Raw genomic sequence first — 20,495 nt, 5'->3', positions numbered from 1 at the left:
CAGTTTGATTTACATTGATGCTTGTATGTCTGGAAACACTGATAAAAGGGTATCAGTAGCAACTGGATAAAAAAGTTACCGGTCCTTACCCTCTAATCTAAATATGCTTCTGCTATTGAAGTCATATGTTTGGGGTGCAGGGTATTGCCTCTGGCGGTGGGGCAGGAGATGGCAACTGGTGAGATGACAGATTGTTGCTTGAGCAAAGCCACTCCAGCAGCACTGGTGGAGCAGCATGAGGCTGGCTGTCAATGGCCTAGCGGAGCAATGGCCTACCCTGAACTTTCCTGGTAACTTAAATAGCTAGACTGTCCCTGTTTGGGGTTCCAGTGGGATAGTTTCCATGCTAAAATAAGTAACAATGTCAAAGTGTCTAAGAAAGGCCAATCTTTTTGTAGTATGTACACCAGTTTTGTTTTGGTTCAAGAAGAGAAATCAGTGGAGAGTCTGTCAAATTATTATTTAAACAATTCTCCACTGATGTTATCGAACTCTTAGAGCAACTTTGGATCCTTCCAATGGCTCTTTGGGCCATTCTCTTTCATCTTTCCCTGCCTTTCCTTTCTCTTCCCTTCATTATCTGTATGTGTAAATGTAGATTTACAATTTTTGTGCAAATGCCATCTATGTAGGCACATGCCCACTGAAAGTCAGGCGATGCCAGCCTTAAACAAGTCTCTTGGGATTTCAGTGTTGCAGATGTATAGTCTGAATTATTTAATTTGTATGAAATATCTTTCTATGTCTTTATATCACTACAGCAGTTTAGAATGATTTAACACATTTATAATCTTTCTTTGAAGTCACTAGTAATTCTAATATTCACAGTAAATCCTCCAGAATGATAAATGTAACACACAAGACCGACTGTGGATTGATTCTGAAAACCTGAAGACATTCATTTTGATAGGTGAAACTGCTGGGGTAAAAATCAAAGTAATATAACTGTTATCAATAAATTTATTCCATCTATGCCATTAATTGCCTTTTTGGAAAAAAAATCTTTACTTCATTTAAGAAGTCTGAATAAAACATAACAACTATTTTCTTGTCTTTCATAACACTTTTTAAAACTCAGCAATGTGAAATAGTATATTTCAGGGGTGGCCAACGGTAGCTATCCAGATGTTTTTTTGCCTACAACTCCCATCAGCCCCAGCCAGCATGGCCAATGGCTGGGGCTGATGGGAGTTGTAGGCAAAAAACATCTGGAGAGCTACTGTTGGCCACCCCTGGTATATTTATTGAATATATGCAACTCCATGGCTATAACGTAGTCTAATTTTCTGAGAATGTATCAAATGGAACAACTGTGGGAATAAAGTATGCATTGTTCTCTTCTTTTGGCCTATTTTTATGTGTACCCTAACATTGGTGCAACCTGACTCAGCGTGATCCAGACTGCAGCTGGGCACAGTAAGTTCTGGAACGAGGTTTCAGACGTAGCTCCCTGAAGACTTTGCTGCTGTCGTATTGATAAAAGTATGTGGCTTGAGGTCATTTCATTCCAGCCAGGTGTTGCTTTTCCCTTCTCCATGTTCTTTAATCTCTACAAGAGCATGGATTTCAGGAGAAATCATACATCTACACGATCATGCCTGATCTGTAAGCAATACAATGCTTTTTCGATGAACTGTTTGAAAAAAAGAGCCAGAGAAATGGAGAGAGATTACTTTGTTCCTTTGCATCCCAAGCCATAGTAGTAATAGTGTGACACTACATCGTTTCCAGCTTCTATTTACTGCTGTGCTGAGCTGTTGGAACCAGATTTGTTCCAAAGCACATCTTACAGGCCAGGTGCACACCGTGATCAGTGCTGGCCAATGGTGTTTGCTTAATATGCCTCTTCATATATTTGTACCCTTTTTATTGGCCTGCAGAACCCAAAGACTTCATTAGTATAACCACCAAATAATGAAGATCCATGACAATGTGCTTATCAATTACATTGCTTTCTGAAAATATTATAGACATATAACATAAAGACACAACAAAACAAGCAAGAAACTCAGTAGCTGGCTTTGATAGGTGTCTTTTTTACTCTTTAGTATCAATTTTCTGTATATTTTCCATTATTAAAATACTCTGCCTAGTATATACTCCCTAATGCATTCCAGCTTTTAGCAGCTTTCAGGTAGCATGGAAGCAATCACACAACAACTTCACCATGTTCTGAACTCTGCACAGATCCACTCAATCCACATTTTTTCATCATGCCATTTGGTTTGATGAATTGCGCTTGCTGTGACACTGAATGCAAAAATAGATAGCACATGTAGCAGTTTCTATTGCACAGTTATAGTTCCCTCTGAAGATTCATTAGGGGAAAAAATCAGAACAAAGGATCCTGAGTTGAAAAGTGAAAGCAAAAATTGAAGCTAGCAAGGATATTACAATTTACAGTAATATCTGTGAAAGAAATGGAGAATTTCACATTTCTACTGCATTGCTTCCTGCTGGCATTTTCTTCTTATCTTGCAGCACTACACTGGAAATCAAAGTGGGACTGGATGAACTCCTCCTTCAGGAGCTTCCTAATGAAACATTTATATATCAAGAGTGCAAGTGTTGCAAAATTAAAATTTAAGAAGGAGACTTATTATTTCTATTATTATTTACTTCAGGATTGGCACTAATTGGAAATATCGTTGACACTCTCTACAGGGAAACCAAGGATGGAGAATGTATGCAGATGGATTCAGGCTTGGAAGTAGTAACTCCAGGTCATGCACAGCACCCTCTAACAGGGCTACCAGAAAAATGTTGGCTATTTATAAGTTAGTATGAATAACTGAGTTATAAAGAGACTACCGGTTATCAAACCCATACTAATAATGATTTTAGAAGAAATATACATGTATATCTTTAAAAGTTTATATTTCAAATATTTTTTCTGGGACCTATAGGGTTTCATCTTCTTTTTCTTTTTCCTTTCCTTTCCTCTATGTATCAGTGATTCTTGCATCTCTTGAGACAGCCATCAAAGCCATTACTGCCATTTTCCTTTATAAACTACCTTTATTTAAAAGGAAAATCAGGAAAGGATAAGAAATAGTATTGCATTTGCATTGTTTATTCAAACAAAAATGCAACACTCTCTTTGTTAAACAAAGCTTAATAATTCTTACAATCAAACATACAACAAAGCAAGTGAAATATCAATGTGATGACTAGAGCTACTTCTTCTTAGAGGGCTATGAGATTCAAGCAGAGGTGGGCAGAAGAAAAAAGGCCCTGCAAAAGCCCCCCACAGCCTCTGGTCCGTCACTGTGCAGGGCCAGTTCCTTGCTGGATGCCTCCTTCCCTGTGCCTCATGGACCTGGCTTGTGGCAGATTGCAGCCACCCCTCAAGAGACTGGGGTGATCCTGCTGATGGTGGTAAGGAGCAGGCAGCCCCACCAGGACATTGCCTAGTGGCTGAAATGGCTAATCTGCCCAGGATGTGAGGCTTTGTCACAGGAGAGTCAGTCAAAGGTCAATGATAAGATACATTCTATTCCTTGTCTTGGTTTTAATTTTCACCATTATACAAAAGGCAGCCTCGCAGTGTTATGAAGTGGCACATAGAGTTAGAGAGCTCTGCCAGAGAAAAATCAGGTATTCACAGACAGTTTTTCCAAATAGGTTGCTGGGTCAGAATCCTGAAAGTCTGCTTTCAGTGTTGTTATTGCCTTGTAAATAACAGAACCCTGCTTCTACCACTGAATCCAGTGGAATTTACTTTTGAGAAAGCACACGTAGCAGCTGGATTGTTAGGAAGGTTTTCCTAATGTTTACCTGAAGCCACAGTTCTTAGTCACAGATGTAAGGCAAACTAGGTTCTTCCAAAGAGGAGCAAGTTCTTTTTAAATGCATCACAATACTATTTATTTGTGTATATTAGGTAATTCTGGGAGACAGAAAGAACTATGACATAGGTAACTAACAATACAATTCTCTTTTTCCCAAGCCTAGCCCAAGCCACCAGGAAAACTCCTGTGACATCGTATCCTTTAGGCTGCTAGATTCCCATCAAGTGGAAATTAATCCGGTGGTACTATTAAACAGCACAATCAGCACAGATGGCAATTTATCCCCTTGGAAAGCGGTGGTGAAAAGTGCTGTCAAGTTATATCCAACTTAGGGTGACCCCACAGGGGTTTCAAGGCAAATGTTGTGTCATGACCCTAAACCTTCCCATGTTGTGACCCTAGACTTGCTTGGTGGTTTCCCATCCAAATGCTAACCAGGCTTCGCTTCTGAAATCTTATGAGTTAGGGCTAGCCTGGGCATATATGCATATATTATTTTATTTATTTCTCAGATTTATATCCTGCCCTCCCCGCTGAAGTAGGCTCAGGGCGGCTCACAACAGTCAAACTAAAACAACAAAACAGAAATTAAACAATTAAAGTTTTAACTATTAATTAATACCAATTAGATAATTTTAAAACAGTTTAAAACGATTTAAAACAATTTTGGTGCTAGTGTTGATTTAATTAAGTTCAGCGATGTTGGGCATCTCCTTATACTATAATTCAGCTAAAGGCAAGTCGAAATAGGACTTAGCAAGGTCCTGCAAGGCCCTTACTTCTTCTGGAAGTAAGGTCCTGCAAGGCCCTTACTTCTTCTGGAAGTTGGTTCCACCAGTGGGGGGCCGCAATTGAGAAGGCTCTTTCTCTGGTTGCCTTCAGTCTCGCCTTCCTCGGCCCGGGGTTTGACAATAAGTTCTGCGTTCCAGATCTAAGTACCCTCTGTGGAACATATGGGGAGAGACAGTCCCTAAGGTAGACGGGTCCTCGGCCACATAGGACTTTAAAGGTAATAACCAGCACCTTGTAGCGAATCCAGAATACTATTGGCAGCCAGTGCAGTTCCCGCAGCCTTGGCTGTATGTGCTCCCGTATATAGTTTCTTCCCTCCCCCACTATTTTTTTTAAAGTGCTGTCAAGTCACAGCCAACGTATGGCAACCTCACAGGGTTTTCAGGGCAACATATATTCAGAGGCGGTTTGCCATTATCTGCCTGTGCATAGCAATCCTGGACATCCTTAGTAGTCTCCCGTCCAAGTACTAACTCAGGCTGACCTTGCGTGCCTTCCAGGATCTAAGGAAATGAGGCTAGCCTGGGCTATCCAGGTCAGGGCTCTTCATTTATATAGGCTTTTAAGAGAACTTTTGAGAATCTAAACCACTGTAATGGAGTATATTTTGTGGTTGCTTTGGCAGCACTGGAACAAAAAGCACACAGCATTTGTTCTGTTCTCCTTGTGTAAGGGTTTAAATATGTAAAAATGCCATGTGATCCCTCCCTTGCCTTTTAACTTTCTGCTGGAATAAATGCATCCAGTGCTTTCAGACTGGGATGCAAGGGACAATGGGTGAGTCCTCCCCAACCAACTGCATGTTGAGAGAGTTCCTGGCTGCAATAAGGGATCGTTTTGTAGATAAATAGGTGGTGGAGCTCATTAACATAACTCATTAGCATATGCTGCCCCCTCCCCAGCCAACTGCAACCGGAAGCAAGAAAGGAGAGCCCTGGGCGAGTGAGGCCTGCTTGGGCTGGCTAGAGATCCAGCCAGCCCAAGCAGGCCTCGCTCACCTGGGGCTCTCCTTGGCCATCCCCTCCCCACAGTCAACAGGCCAGCAGGCCACCTGCTGCCCAAAATCACATAAGAAGTGAAGAAAGGGTGGTGTGGGCTTCTCCAGGGGTTAATGAGGACTGCTGGGGGTGTGGCAAAGCTCCTGGTGGCTGGCTGTCCATCCTCCTAATCCAGTGGCACCTACTATTCAATGGACAAGGTAGGTGGGGAGGAGCAGGAGGAACCCTCAAAAAGATTCAGGAGCTATGCTCCTGTGAGCAAATACTGAATTCAAGGCCTGGCTGTAATTCTTCCCTTGCGAGAGTACTGGCATACTGGGATGGTATAGATGCAATATATAACATCCCCCCCCCTCCCATACATAAATACAGTTCCTTTTAGAGGCTTAGGATGCACACTTTTATTCATCATTATTGTTTTCCTTTATGCATCTTCTGGCTTCTCCACAGCTGAGTAAACTTAAGAGCTTTAAATCCAACCCCCTTTCCAGTTACTTACTGATGCATGGGGGTGAGGGACAGCTTGGTTCAGAAGTAAAAATAGACTGTCCATTGCTTTTAAAGCAAATAAATCAGCTGGAGAGTGCACAGTTTTGAAAGAATTAAATTTTTAAAGGGGAGGGGAGAAATAGGCAAAGATTCACATAATGGCAAAAGCTGGTGAGAAGTAGTCTGTGCTTTGACATGAGAATGCTACAGCAAGGAAGTGCCCAACTTCTGAAGTTAATTTTAATAAATCATGTGTGTGAGTGTGAAAATTTGTTCAGTGACAGAGTTTGATTGCTGGGAAAATGAAGTACCCTAAAGCATAAATGCTTTCCTGGGCAAAGATGTTTAGATCCTCTTCAGCTAAACAGTAAGTTATTGCACTTGTAAAGACTCTAAATCAGTAAAAGTCTGATTTTTCTGTTATGTATGTTCAATAGTATGTGTACAGAGCTTTATCTATGTGATTGAGCACTCTGAATATGCAGGATCCAGACTGTACAAATAATATTTTACATATAAGGGAGGTATATGTGTACTAATGGTATTTAATTAAATATTAATGTGAATACATGAAAATCTAGTTATCCTGCTTTTCCTCTGCCTGTATATATCCAAGCATTATGTGTACAAGGTGTACATTACTTTCCAATAAGTGTTTATACAAAGAAAAAGTTTCCTCAAACAGCTAAAATAACAAAGAATTCACCAAACTGATTCTATTGTGTTGCAGAAAATGACTGTTGATAAACTACCAGGTTTTTTTAAAGAAACAATCATGCTGCTTAATCATGGTGTTTTCCTCTGCTGGCTGGCTCTGCACCTTGCTACATGTCAAATGAACTCTGAATTCCAGAACTGTGCAGAGGTGACAGGGTCTGGGATTTAACTCAATCTATGACATTATTATTAGATCCTCCAAGTCAATGTTACCTCTTTTCAAAGCCCTGGAGATCCAGACAGAATGTAAATGTTTGAAGGAAAGAGGAAGCAGGTAAGATTGCTATGGTAATCAGAAAAATGCTTTTGTTATCAACGGTACACAAAAGTAAATATTTTTTAAAAATGAATTACAATGTATATTTAAATTCATAGGATTTCTCAAATAAATACTCATGGTCTCAAGGGAAAAAAAGTGCTATGCAAGTATTACTTCATTACTCTTTTGTTATAATTTGAACAGTAAATACTGTCTATCCAATCTACATCTTTTATATGTAAAACTTCTACATGATATATTTTAGTGGACGGAGAGTCATATGGCAACTGACATCAAAAGAATCTAACCAATTATTAATTTGTGAAATTATAGACAATATGACTTAAGTTGGCCAGGAAGGTAAATAATTAGATTTTATACTCCTTGCTCTTTTCCAGCATGAACAAGTACTCTGTGCAAACCTTCTTATTATTCTTTTGAATATAGCTTCTGGGGCTAAACCTCAGTTCAGGCTACATAAGGGTGCCATTTTGGATGTGAGGAGCACAGGAGTGGATGACTGTCATGTGAACATATGAAACTATCTGATGCTGAATCTCTCCTTTGGTCCATATTATGCAGTACTGTGTACTGTAAGTGGAAAGAGCTCTCCAGAGTCTCAGACAGGGAAATGTCTTTCCTAACCTGTTACATGATAGACATACTGGAATTTGGATTGGGTACCTTCCACAAATAAAAGCATGCACTCTCTGCCACTGAGTCAAGACCTCTGTCTTTTGAGACATTCTTGATCCTTAAAGAAAGAAGAGAGCATTTCTAGTGGAGTGGGCCCTCTGCAAGTTTTGACATGCCCTTAATCTTCATAGAAGCTTTCTTTCATTTTTATTTTTATGGCATGCCTTCTGTGTCTTTGGCAGAGGTGATCCTTTCCTTATAAATGTGCATTTAAGCTAGGGGGAAACGCTGAATTTCTGCCTGTCATGCAGTCTTTAGAAGACCTGGTAAAAAAAATGACCTATTTCCATTGTATATTTTTAAATAAATTCACTCACAAAGCTTATTACTGGGAAGAACATTTCACCACATCAACATCTGTTTTTGTTCAGTTAATTAATAATCCAGCCAAAGGAATAGGGAGATATGGCTATTGGGTTTGTTCAAAAAGTAAAAATAAAAACTCTGCTAACAAAAGAGGGGTTTTTATTAGTTTTAAAAACCACTTTTGCAAAGACGCTTCGAGCAGCATTTTATCTTCCCTGCCAACAATGTTAAGACAGGCTGAGAAAGGGAGGACTTGCTCAAGGCTGCCCAGACTGCTTCACACCCGAATGAGGATTTGAATATGGATTTCCCACTCTATGCTCTGCTGCTTCTTGGAGAAAACACAGGTGCTCCCACTCCACCACCAAGCCAACCAAGAGCTGCTCTTCACAAGCGGATCCCAATCAAGGAAACAGGCCCTACTGAATTTAGTAGGGTTTCTTCCCCCTTTTTAAGATTATAGCCTGACCTTATATAACTTTCCTGAAAACTGAGCTTCATAAATGCGTCCTCTGAAAGGGTCAGATTTCTTATCGTTATAAAGCCTCTCAGAACACTTTCTTTTAGAGAAAGTGGAGTTATATTTTATACACAGGAGCCACCCCCTCTTTCAGGGGCGTTGACTCCCAGGTAAGGGAGCCGCCCTGGAGGCAGCAGTTCTGTCCGCGCTTACTCAGGAGTAAGGAAGTGGTCACGGGGCGCGCAGCAGCCTCCCTTTCCCCTTCGCTTGCCTCTCCTTCCTCCCGTTACCTGCCTGCCTGACGTCGGACTCCGTGCTCAGGAACCATCCCTTGGCAGGGCCCACCCACCGCCGCCTTTGCCATTGGCTCCACAGGCTGCTCATCTTTTCCCGCCCATGGCCCGGAGGCAGGTTCGCGGAAGGCAGTAGCCGTCTCGGGCCGGCGGGGGAAGGCGCTGCTATCCCGGGAGCCGCTACGCAGAGCTTCCCAAGAGAACGGCGCTTCCGCCTCGGGACAGGCGTTATGTAGCTGCCGCTCGGCGGTGCCCCGGTGTGCTGGTGGGGCGGCGGCGGCGGCGGCTTCTTTTCCTCCCGTCTCGCAGCCAGCCGAAGATGCTGCCGTTGCTGATGCCACCGGTGGCGGGTGGCTGACTTTCTCCCACCCCGCCCAGGCGGCGGTTGCTCCTCTTGGGCGCTCAGCGGGGCTGCGATGGGCGAGAAAGTTTCGTCCGCCGAGGAAGCGCAGCAGGCAGAGGAGCACGAGGGCCGGAGGGGGTCTTCTTCTTCCTCCTCCTCGAGCTCCGGCTCTCCGTCGTCGTCGGGCTCGCAAACTCTCTCCGAGGAAGGCGGCGTCGCCGCAGCAGCTGGCGCCCCCGCCGCCGCCTCCCCCGCGGCCGGAGCCGAACAACTCGGCGGCAGCTTCAGCCGGGATGGCCCCCTCAGCCGCAGCACCCCCGAGCGGCAGGGGGCGGCGGTGGAGACGGCAACGGCTGCGGGCTTCCAGGAGGGGGACGTGGACGGCGACCCGGCCAAGGGGCAGCGGCGGGGCAGCGAGGGGGAGGACGACCCCACCGGTGGCGGCCACTTTCGGCCCGAGAGCGATGCCTCGTTGGAGGAGCAGGATGAGGAGGTGAGCGAGGGGGCGCCCGCCCGCCGGGCTTGTGGCCGAGCCGAGCTGTGGCTTTGGCCGGGGGGGGGGGGGCGGCTGGGGCTGATTGCCGGCGCCTCCGCCGGAGCGAGCCCGAGCCAATTGTGGCGGGAAGCGGGCGGCTGACCCTGACCTCGCCTGACTGACACAGTCGGGGCTGGACTGGAGGGAGGCGTCCAGCCTTGCTCGGCTTTCCTTCGGCTCGCCAGGAGGTGGCCGCCCAGGGCAACGTGCCCGATGTTGTGTGCACTGGCGGGTGTGGTTCTGGCGAGCTGCTTGGCGGCGGGGGGGTGTTTGTGTGGGGCATGTGTGGGCGCCTTCCCTTTCCCTGCGGCTGACAGCGTGCGAGCAGCTTCTGCCGCTCCTCGGGCTGTTCCTGACAGACTTTCTTCTTCCTCGGGCGGCCGATCTGGCTACTATTCAGCCGAGAGGGGGCGTGGACTGTTGTGAGCAGCCACGCTTGGCAACGTGCTTTGATGAGGACGGCCTCTGAAATGGCAGAGAGGCCTGCGGCAAGAGCGTCTAGTGTCCCGGAGTTGGACGCGGGGAGTCCCCCTGACGCTCCAGTGGGCGCTGTGGGCTCAGAGCCCTTTTTAGCTCTGACCTGTGCACAGGAAGGTTAAGATGCGACTGGAAACTCACCTCTCTGCTTGGCTTTAAAAAACCAGACCCAATACAAGAACTAAAAAAAAAAACCCTTCTCGTCTTTACCTTCTCTTTGCCAATTCCAGGTCGGGAAATCCTTGGAGATTTGGGAGTAGAGCCAGGAGACAGCAGGGTTTGAGGAGAGGGGATAAGCCTCAGGGGCTGTAATGCCATAGAGCCTATCTTCTGAAGTAACCCTGTTCTCTAGTAGAACTGATTTTTGTAGTCTGAAGCTCAGCTGTAACTCCAGGAGACCCTCAGCTTTCACCTGGAGGTTGGCAAGCCTACATGTTGGGAGGCTGGTACATAAACATTTCAAACTGCTTTTATTTTTTTTTATCCCTGTAGACCTACAGTTTTAAGTGGCAACTGTGAATTTGGGCTAATTTAATTAGAATTAAGTTGGCAAATAGAAGGGGAAGACATGGAAGTAGTGACAGACTTCACATTTCTGGGATCCAAGATCACTGCAGATGGTGACTGCAGCCATGAAATTAAAATATGTTTGCTCCTTGGGAGGACGGCTATGGCGAATCTGGGCAGTATAATAAAAAGTAGAGGCATCACCCTACCAACAAAAGTCCATATAGTTAAAGCAATGGTATTCCCAATAGTAATGTATGGCTGTGAGAACTAGACCATAAGGAAGGCCGAGCGCAGAAGAATAGATGCTTTTGAGCTGTGGTGCTGGAGAAGACTCTTGAGAGTCCCTTGGACTGCAAGAAGATCAATTCAGTCAGTCCTAAGGGAAATCAGCCCAGACTATTCACTGGAATGTCAGATGCTGAAGCTGAACCTCAAATACTTTGGCCACCAAATGAGAAGGGAGCACTCCCTGGAGAAGATCCTGATGCTAGGAAAGACAGAAGGCAAAAGAAGGGGATGGCAAAAGATGAGATGGCTGGACAGTGTTACTAATGTAACAAACACGAATTTGATCAGACTTCGGAGGATGGTGGAAAACAGGAGGGCCTGGCGTGACTTTGTCCATGGGGTCACAAAGAGTCGAACTCGACTGTGTGACTGAACAACAAATCTTCAGGGGGAAATACCTTTGTGAATATATTTCTTTTTTAGAAACTACAGATCTGAAATATGAAAAATATATGTATTTGTGTGAGGGGGGGCTTTATGTGTGCAGGAGGAATAAGGAACCTGTCTCATGGGCAGTGTTCCCTCTAACCTGCAGAGTCTTGTGAGCAAAAATTCTACTTTGTGAGTTACTGGTATTAAAGTTGTGAGCTACTGTGTAAATTATTGTGCTCTGGGGTCATCCTTTCTGAGCTGAGACAAACATGTGTGAGCTGGAGGCTAAAAATCTGTGAGCTAGCTCATGCTAACTCAGTTTAGAGGGAACACTGCTCATGGGTCTGATTCCTGCACCTTCAGTTGAATGTTTTGATGTGAAGGCTTGGGGGCACACAGTTGTGAACTTGGCCTTTTGCAGGGCTCCTGACATATGGAGGAAGCCTGTATACAGTGGTGTGTGGATAAGCTCTGTTCACATTTTTGGCCTGATGTGTGAAGGCTGAAACAGGGACAGTGGGTATGATTCCAGTGCCCCCTCTTTGTCTTCACTCCTTGACTGTACATTATAGTTGTTACTCTTGGAGACCTGTGATTTATAGTTATGAGGAAGCAGCTCTGTATCTGTAATCTTGGTTGTTAAAGGAAGCTGCCTCGGTTTTCACCAAACTGGCTTCTGTCATCTCTGAAGAAAGAATCTCTGTGTTTGAGCTGCTGGAGTAGGTCGTACTCAAGGTTACACACCTATATTAAAAACTTTTTTCTTCTCAAACAGGACTTACATAGTCAGGCAACCAATTTGTGTTAAGACTCAGCCCTGGCATGTGTTGTTAAATGCTAGGAGTCAATTCCAGAACATATGAAGTAAGGCTAATGGAGAGTTGCTCTAAGTGAGTGGAGAGTTTTCTTTATCATTGACTGACTACAGACAGTTTTCACTCTTCAAAAATTAGGGTTAAAAGGATATTGTTTGCAGACAAATATTAAGCATGCCCCCTCCCCAGTTCTGGGTAGTATAGCTGTTGTGACATGAATCCTCCTGTCAAACACATATTATGTCCTCTTCACATCACTGGCACTAATCTTCTTGGAAAAGCTAAACAGCATAGTTTATAGATTAATGAGTGGTTTTGAAAGTAACTGATATGCTGGTGATGCATGTCTTCACATTCTGTTTATTAGTTCAGATCTACCTTTTTCTATGTTCATAAGAGAAATATAATCTAAGGAATGTGAATATTATTACCACCGCTTTTGGTATTTTTGGTGCTGAACAGAATACGTGATCTTTGCTTGCTAGAGATTACAGTAGCATAGAATTGATACTTAAGTAATATTACCTGTGTTTCTTCTGTGACTCTTCATATTTGAATATGTGGGTCAATTGTCCCAACAGAGTAGGCAGTTTGCACTGTTTTCAGTGGTTCTAAAAAGTTTGTTCTACTCTTCTTCAGCATACGTGGTGTAACTTTCAAAGGAACTTAGCGATACCTAATAAATGTTAGGTGCTTTGCTTTTGTTTGACAGGGGTTTGCCTTAAGAAACAAAAACCCTAATTTAGAATGTTTATAACAAGCACACATCCAGATTCTAGTTTTAATTGTGGAGCAAGTTGTTGCTGATGCTATAACTTCACTGCCTCATCTATACCTTTCCATTTCCGAATTTTTTGTGATCTGTACTAATTATTTCAGGTCACTTTGCAGTTTGGTTTCTTGTGTTCTTCTGCTGTCATGTAACCTTCATATTTGCTCATGGTTGAATTTGAGCATTAAGAATTTGTAATGCAATCTGCAGCATATAAAAATGGTATGTGCTTAGGTGGAACAGAATGGCATCTGTCTTTAGCTATAGTTCTCAAATTTAAACAAAGAGCATAATAACATAAAAGAAGCTATGCTGGATCAGGTCAAAGACCCATCCAGTTGAACACTCTGTGTCACACAGTTGTCAACACCTAGGTGTCATCAGGAGGTCCATCAGTGGGGACAGAACTCCAGAAGGCCTCCCACATGCATCAAAGATACAGAGCATCACTGCCCTAGTTATATTATCCCATCTGTATATTGTGGCTAATAGCCACTAATGGACCTCTGCTCCATATGTTTATCCAGTCCCCTGTTGAACTTTTCTATGCATGTAGCTACCACTACTTCCTGTGGAAGTGAATTCATCATGTTAATTACTCTTTGAGTGAAGTACTTCCTTTAATCTGTTCTAAACCTACTGCTCATCAGTTTCATTGAGTGTCCAAGAGTACTTGTATTGTGAGAAAGGGGGGAAAGTACTTCTTTACTTTCTCTATCCCATGCATAATTTTGTAAACCTCTATCATGTTACCCCTCAGTTGTTGTTTTTCCTAGCTAAAGAAGCCCAAATCTTTTTCATCCCCTTAATCATTTTGGTTACCGTTTTTTGCACATTTCCCAATGCTATAATATCTTTCTTGAGGTATAGTAACCAGAACTGTACACAGTATTCCAAATGAGACTGCACCATCAGTTTATACAGGGACATTATGATACTGGCTGATTTGTTTTCAATTGCCTTCCTAATAATCTCCAGCATGGTATTTGCCTCTTTTATTGCAGATGCACACTGACATTATATATTCAGTGAGTTATCTTCCACGACATCAAGATCTCTCGGCTGGTCAGTTACCTCCAGTTTGGACCCCATCAGTGTGATGCTCTGTATTCTTGGTGTTTTGGGGGGCATAGTGGGAGGGCTTCTAGTGTCCTGGTTCCACCAATGGACCCCCTGATAGCATCTGGGTTTTCGGGGGGTTTTGGCCACTGTGTGACACAGAGTGTTGGACTGGATGGGCAATTAGCCTGATCCAACTTGGCTTCTCTTATGTTCTTATGTTCTTAATGTATATTTATAGTTGGGAATTTTGACTCCCATGTGCATTACTTTGTATTTGCCCACATTGAACCTAATTTGCCACCTTGATGTCCACTTGTCCAGCTTCAACAGATTCTTGTGCACTGCCTCACACTTCTTCCTGGTTTTCACCGCCCTGAACAATTTAGTGTCATCTGCAAACTTATCCATTTCACTATTTACTCCCAATTCCAAATAATTAATGAACAAGTTAAAAAACACCAGTCTGAGAACCCAGACCTGTGGTACACCACTGCTTACCACCTTCTACTGTGAAAACTGCCCATTTATACTCATTCTCTGGTTCCTAGATCCAGGTGGATATTCATGTTGATCTGAAGCAACAGAATAAAGTTAGAGTCCAGGGGCACCTTTAGGACCAATGAGGTTTTATTCAAGCTATGAGTTTTTGTGTGTACACACATTTATTCAGATATATTGAAATGGAAGAAAACCATTCAAATGTATAAATAGAGGCTGAACAGCAAATTAGCATATAATATGATGTAAGAGAAGGCGATAAATGTGTAAGAGAAGTCTCAGTTAACTTCCCTCAATTAGAAAGGATTCTCTTGCACATTTATCTTCTATATTGACATATTTATTGCTTTAGCGGTTGTTCCCTTTAATTAAATCCATACATCTGTTGACCCTATATATTAATTTGTTATTCCTGTTTTGTCTCTGCATATCAAAATATCATCATGTTATATACTAATTTGCTGTTCGGCCTCTGTCTATAAGTTTGAGTGGTTTCTTTCCATTTCTTTATATCTGTGCACACAAAAGCTCATACCTTGAATAAAAGTTGGTTGGTCTTAAAGGCGCCACTGGACTCTTAATCCATGTTTCAGCAAAAATATAAATATAACCCCCCCTCCCCCTTATCCATTAGCTGCTTTGTCCTGTGCTGCATTTTGGTCTGTAAGCTATGTGCATGAGAAATTTGTAAGGTCCATCCACATTAATTGTGCTATAGAAACACCTAGGTTCTGATAAGTCCTCAGATGAAATTACTAAATATGGTCCAGATGTGTAACTTTATGTGAATATACTGTATCATTTCTCCTTGACCAGCCGAGAGATCTTGATGTCGTGGATGCTCGTTTGGAGTCATGTAGCTCATGCAGGGCAGCCCTGTAAATAAATGTGATTTTTTCATGTATAGTATAGTCCGCTTTTGTTACAGAGATTCAAGACAGATTACAAACTTTACAAGCCAACAATAAATACAATAACCATTCACAAACTTTTCTCAAAATTAAAGCTATAACAGTATCCCCTTTATTGAAACATAGTCAAGAAGAGCCCAGTTTTGCTTATTCCCTGGAATCATGCTCGTCTGGGAGCTTTGCTGACCTTAGAAACAGAGCTGGAAGGGACTTCAAGGGTCCAACCCCTGCACAATGCAGGAAATTCACAACTACTTTCTCATCCCCTCTCTCTCGGCTTGACTTTGCGAACGAAGATTTAAGAAAGGTGCAGTAGTCCACGTCTGCTGCAGGCTCGCTGGTGGCTGACAAGACCAATGCGGGACAGGCAGGTCCGGCCACAGTGGCTGCAGGGAAAAGTCTGATTTGGGGTTGGTGCTGTCACAGTACGATTCTTCCTCAATCTCCTTTTGTCCTCAAGACCAGCTATGCGTGCGTTCTCAAAGGAAGAGACAGCCTGGTGGATGGTGTGCCTCCATGCTTTGCGATCTGAGGCTAGGTCAGACCACTGGTGATAGTTAATGCAACAGGTACCAAGGGATTTCTTCAAGGAGTCCTTGTACCTCTTCTTTGGTGCCCCTCTATTTTGATGGCCGGTGGAAAGTTCACCATACAGGGCAATCTTGGGAAGGTGGTGGTTTTCCATCCTGGAGATATGCCCTGCCCAGCGCAGTTGCGTCTTCAACAACAATGCTCGATGCTTGTAACCTCCGCCCGCTTGAGGACTTCAGTGTTGGTCACAAAGTCACTCCAGTGGATGTTGAGGATGGTGCGAAGGCAGCGCTGATGAACGCGCTCAAGGAGTCGCAGGTGATGACGGTATAAAACCCATGATTCGGAGCCATAGATGAGGGTTGTTATCACAACCGCTTTGTAAACATTGATCTTTGTGCCTTTTTTCAGATGCTTGTTGCTCCACACTCTTTTATGCAGTCGGCCAAATGCACGGTTTGCCTTTGCCAGTCTATTGTCAATCTCCTTGTCGATCTTGGCGTCTGAAGAGATGATGCATCCCAGGTAGCTGAACTGCTGGACTGTCTTCAAAACTGATTCACCCAAAGTGATGCAAGGAGGGTGATAATCTTCCTGGGGTGCAGGCTGGTGGAGAACTTCTGTCTTCTTCAGACTAACTTCTAGGCCGAATAGCTTGGCAGCCTCTGCAAAGCAGGACGTCATATGCTGCAGAGCTGATACCGAGTGGGAGACGAGTGCAGCATCATCAGCAAACAGTAGCTCTCGGATAAGTTTTTCCATTGTCTTGGAGTGGGCCTTTAGTCGCCTCAGGTTGAACAGGCTGCCATCGGTGCGATAGCGGATGTAGACACCATCGTCATCATCTAAATCTACTGCGGCTCTTTGAAGCATCATGCTAAAGAAGATCGTAAAGAGAGTTGGCGTGAGAACACAGCCTTGCTTTACACCTGTGCCTATTGGGAAGGGCTCCGAGAGATTGTTGTAGTGTCTGACTTGGCCTCTCTGGTCTTCATGTAGCTGGATGACCATACTGAGGAACCTTGGGGGACATCCTAAACGTTCCAAGATTTGCCACAGGCCGTTCCTGCTAACGGTATCCAAAGCTTTGGTAAGGTCGACAAAAGTCACGTATAGACCCTTGTTCTGTTCCCTGCATTTCTCTTGGAGCTGCCTGAGAACAAATACCATGTCGGTGGTGCTCCTGTTAGCTCTGAAGCCGCACTGGCTCTCTGGGAGGAGTTCTTCTGCAGTGGTGGGCACCAGTCTGTTCAGGAGTATTCTAGCAAGGATTTTGCCTGCGATGGAGAGCAGGGTTATCCCCCGGTAGTTGGAGCAGTCTGACTTTTCCCCTTTGTTCTTGTATAGGGTGATGATGATTGCATCGCGAAAGTCCTGTGGTAGTTTGCCTTGTTCCCAGCAGGTGACAAGTACTTTGTGAAGTGTGCTATGTAGTACTATGCCCCCATGCTTCCAGATCTCTGGTGGAATTCCATCAACTCCCGCTGCCTTGCCACTTTTCAGTTGCTTGATGGCTTTAACAGTCTCTTCTAGGGTGGGGATCTCATCCAACTCTGTTTTCACTGGTTGAAGTGGGGTGAGGTGGATTGCTGAATCTTGAACTACGCGATTGGCACTGAAGAGAACCTGAAAATACTCCGACCACCGGTTCAGTATGGATGCCTTGTCTGTGAGGAGCACTTGGCCGTCTGCACTACGCAAGGGACTCTGAGCCTGATATGATGGCCCATATACTGCCTTCAGGGCTTCGTAGAACCCTCTTAAATCACCAGTGTCTGCACATAGCTGGGTTCTCTCTGCAAGCTTGGTCCACCACTCATTCTGAATGTCTCAAAGCTTGCGCTGGAGGTTGCTACATACAGCGCAAAAGGTTGCTTTTTTCCTGGGACAGGAGGGCTGAGCAAGATGTGCTTGGTAGGCAGATCTCTTTTTCGCCAGTAATTCTTGGATCTCTTGATTGTTCTCGTCAAACCAGTCCTTGTTCTTCCTTGTGGAGAACCCGAGGACTTCTTCAGAGGTCAACAGGATGGTAGTTTTTAGGTGTTCCCAGAGTGCTTCTGGAGAAGGATCTGTGAGGCAACTGGGGTCCTCAATTCTTGACTGGAGTTTTGCCTGGAAGGCAGCTTTAACTTCGGCTGACTGAAGGCTGCCAACCTGAAACTTCCTCCGGGGGATACTGCCTCTCCTGGGTGTAGATTTAAAGTGAAGATGGAGATTGCAGCGTACAAGACGATGATCCGTATGACATTCTGCACTGGGCATTACTTGGGTGTGTAAGACATCTCGAAGGTCTCTGTGGCGCACCAGAATGTAGTCAATAAGGTGCCAATGCTTGGACCGTGGGTGCATCCAGGTTGTCTTCAGACTGTTCTTCTGCTGGAAGATAGTGTTGGTAATGGTGAGCTGATGCTCCGTGCAGAATTCGAGCAGGAGGTGCCCGTTATCATTGCAGTTGCCAATGCCGTGTTTGCCAAGTACTCCTTTCCAGGCTTCCTAGTCTTTACCTACTCTGGCATTGAAGTCACCAAGGATGATCACCTTGTCCTCTGTAGGGGTCTTCCGTATGAGGTTACGTAGATCAGCATAGAACTTGTTCTTTTCTGCAGGATCTGCTTGAAGGGTTGGAGCATACACACTGAAGAGTGTTGATTGCTGCTTGTTTTGAAGTGAAGGCGCATAGATATGATGCGATCTGAGTGACCTGTTGGCAGGTTTTCGAGTTTAGAGGCAATGGAGTTCCTGACCATGAAGCCAACTCCAGAAAGGCGGCTCTCAGCCTTTGACTTATCCGACCAGTAGAGGGTATAGCCAGCACCGTGTTCTTGTAGACTACCTTCCTCAGGGAAACGGACCTCACTGAGAGCTGCTATGTCGATATTCAGCCTGAGAAGTTCGTGGGCAACTAGAGCAGAGCGTCGTTCAGGGCGACCACTGTCTACTGTGTCAAGCATGGTTCTGATGTTCCAACACGCAAGCTTTAGTCTTTGCACACTTTGTGAGGCAGGTGCATGCCTTTTCTTTGTTGTTATTTTTCAACCGCAAGTAAGGATGCCCGTTGACCGCGGCTAGCCAACTGGGGCGGGGGGAGGAGACGAGCTTTGTTTAGGCCACCTTTTCTAGGCTCCTCTCCATATGGAGCAAGCAGTGCTGTCCCCAAATAAGGCTGCTTGGTCGTTCAGGGTGCTGCCGAAAAATGCTTTCATCTCCGGGTCAGCATCAGGCGATCAATACCCTGAACCGCCTACATGTAGGATCGGGACTGCGGCTTCCAGTGGCATCTTCCACCTGCCGTTTCGCCCCTTGCCCATCACTGCAGGACTTGGTATGTTATGGGTTGTGGATGTGGATACCTTTCAGGCCTGCGCAGAGGAATTTTTAGGTGAAGCGCAGTGTGCGCAGTACTGGTTCCACCCTTTCACCATGGGGTCATCTGCCATGGCCCAGTAAGCCTGGACGCCGGCAGCGAGTCCTCCAGGTGGTAGATGTTACATTAACGAGCTCTGTCTGCCCGGGCTTGATGTTAGAGTTTTCCTTCTCTTGGCTGGCGAGGTTGGTGAGCCCAACCTGCCCATTCAGTTATACCGCCGGACATTCGTTCGCAACATTTGCCCTTTTTAGGCAAAATTATCGAGAGGGCCGTGGCGGTGCAGTTACAGGAATTTCTGGAGGACGCTTCCGTCCTAGACCCATGCCAGTCCGGCTTCCGCCCTGGCCATGGGACAGAAACAGTCCTGGTCGCCCTCATGGATGACCTCCGACAACAACTGGATCGAGGCGGCTCGGCGGTATTGCTGTTGTTAGACCTATCGGCTGCGTTCGATATGGTCGACCACCGGCTGCTGACCCGCCGCCTCGCCGACGCAGGAATTCGGGGGCTAGCCCTACAGTGGCTCTCCTCCTTTCTTGAGGGTCGGGGACAAAGGGTGGCAATTGGGGGGGAACTGTCTCAGAGGTACCCACTTCATTGTGGAGTGCCTCAGGGAGCAGTCCTCTCCCCGATGCTGTTTAGCATCTTTATGCGCCCCCTTGCCCAGATTGCACGGAGGTATGGGCTGGGCTGCCATCAATATGCAGATGACACCCAGCTCTATCTACTGATGGGCGACCGGGCTGGTGATGTCCCTGCAAATTTGGACCGGGCACTACAAGCCGTGGCTGACTGGCTCAGGCTGAGCGGGCTGAAGTTGAATCCGGCGAAGACTGAGGTCCTTTGCGTGGGCCGCGGCGGACCGGGAGGGGAGATTACTTTACCGGCCTTTGACGGTGCGCCACTGGTACCGGTGCGCAAAGTCAAGAGCCTGGGAGTGCTACTGGAGTCCTCCCTATCAATGGAGGCCCAGGTAGCTGCCACTGCTAGATCCGCCTTCTTTCATCTTAAGAGGGCGAGGCAGTTGGCTCCCTTCTTGGAGCGCACCGACCTAGCAACTGTGATCCACGCAACGGTCACTTCGAGGTTAGACTACTGCAATGCCCTCTACATGGGGCTGCCCTTGTACCGAACACGGAGACTCCAGGTAGTCCAGAACGCGGCGGCCAGGCTGTTGGAGGGACTACCACGGTGGGAGCCTGCACGGCCTGGG

At 45.4% G+C, this 20,495-nt stretch overlaps 1 protein-coding gene across 4 annotated transcripts in view; it reads left to right on the top strand.

Moving 5' to 3' along the window:
* Window positions 1–9,549: 9,549 nt before the first annotated feature.
* Window positions 9,550–20,495, top strand: part of MAST4 (microtubule associated serine/threonine kinase family member 4) — a 478,500-nt gene continuing 467,554 nt past the window's right edge. For all 4 annotated transcript variants that reach the window (XM_060235887.1, XM_060235886.1, XM_060235884.1 and 1 more), the window contains exon 1: window positions 9,550–9,637. The gene's annotated coding sequence lies outside the window, so the exon portion shown is untranslated. The remainder of the gene's footprint in view (window positions 9,638–20,495) is intronic.

The sequence above is a fragment of the Heteronotia binoei genome, chromosome 4, assembly GCF_032191835.1.
Source record: "Heteronotia binoei isolate CCM8104 ecotype False Entrance Well chromosome 4, APGP_CSIRO_Hbin_v1, whole genome shotgun sequence".
Lineage (NCBI taxonomy): Eukaryota > Metazoa > Chordata > Lepidosauria > Squamata > Gekkonidae > Heteronotia > Heteronotia binoei.
Note: the sequence above shows the minus strand (reverse complement) of the source record. Positions and strands in the feature narration are given on the sequence as shown.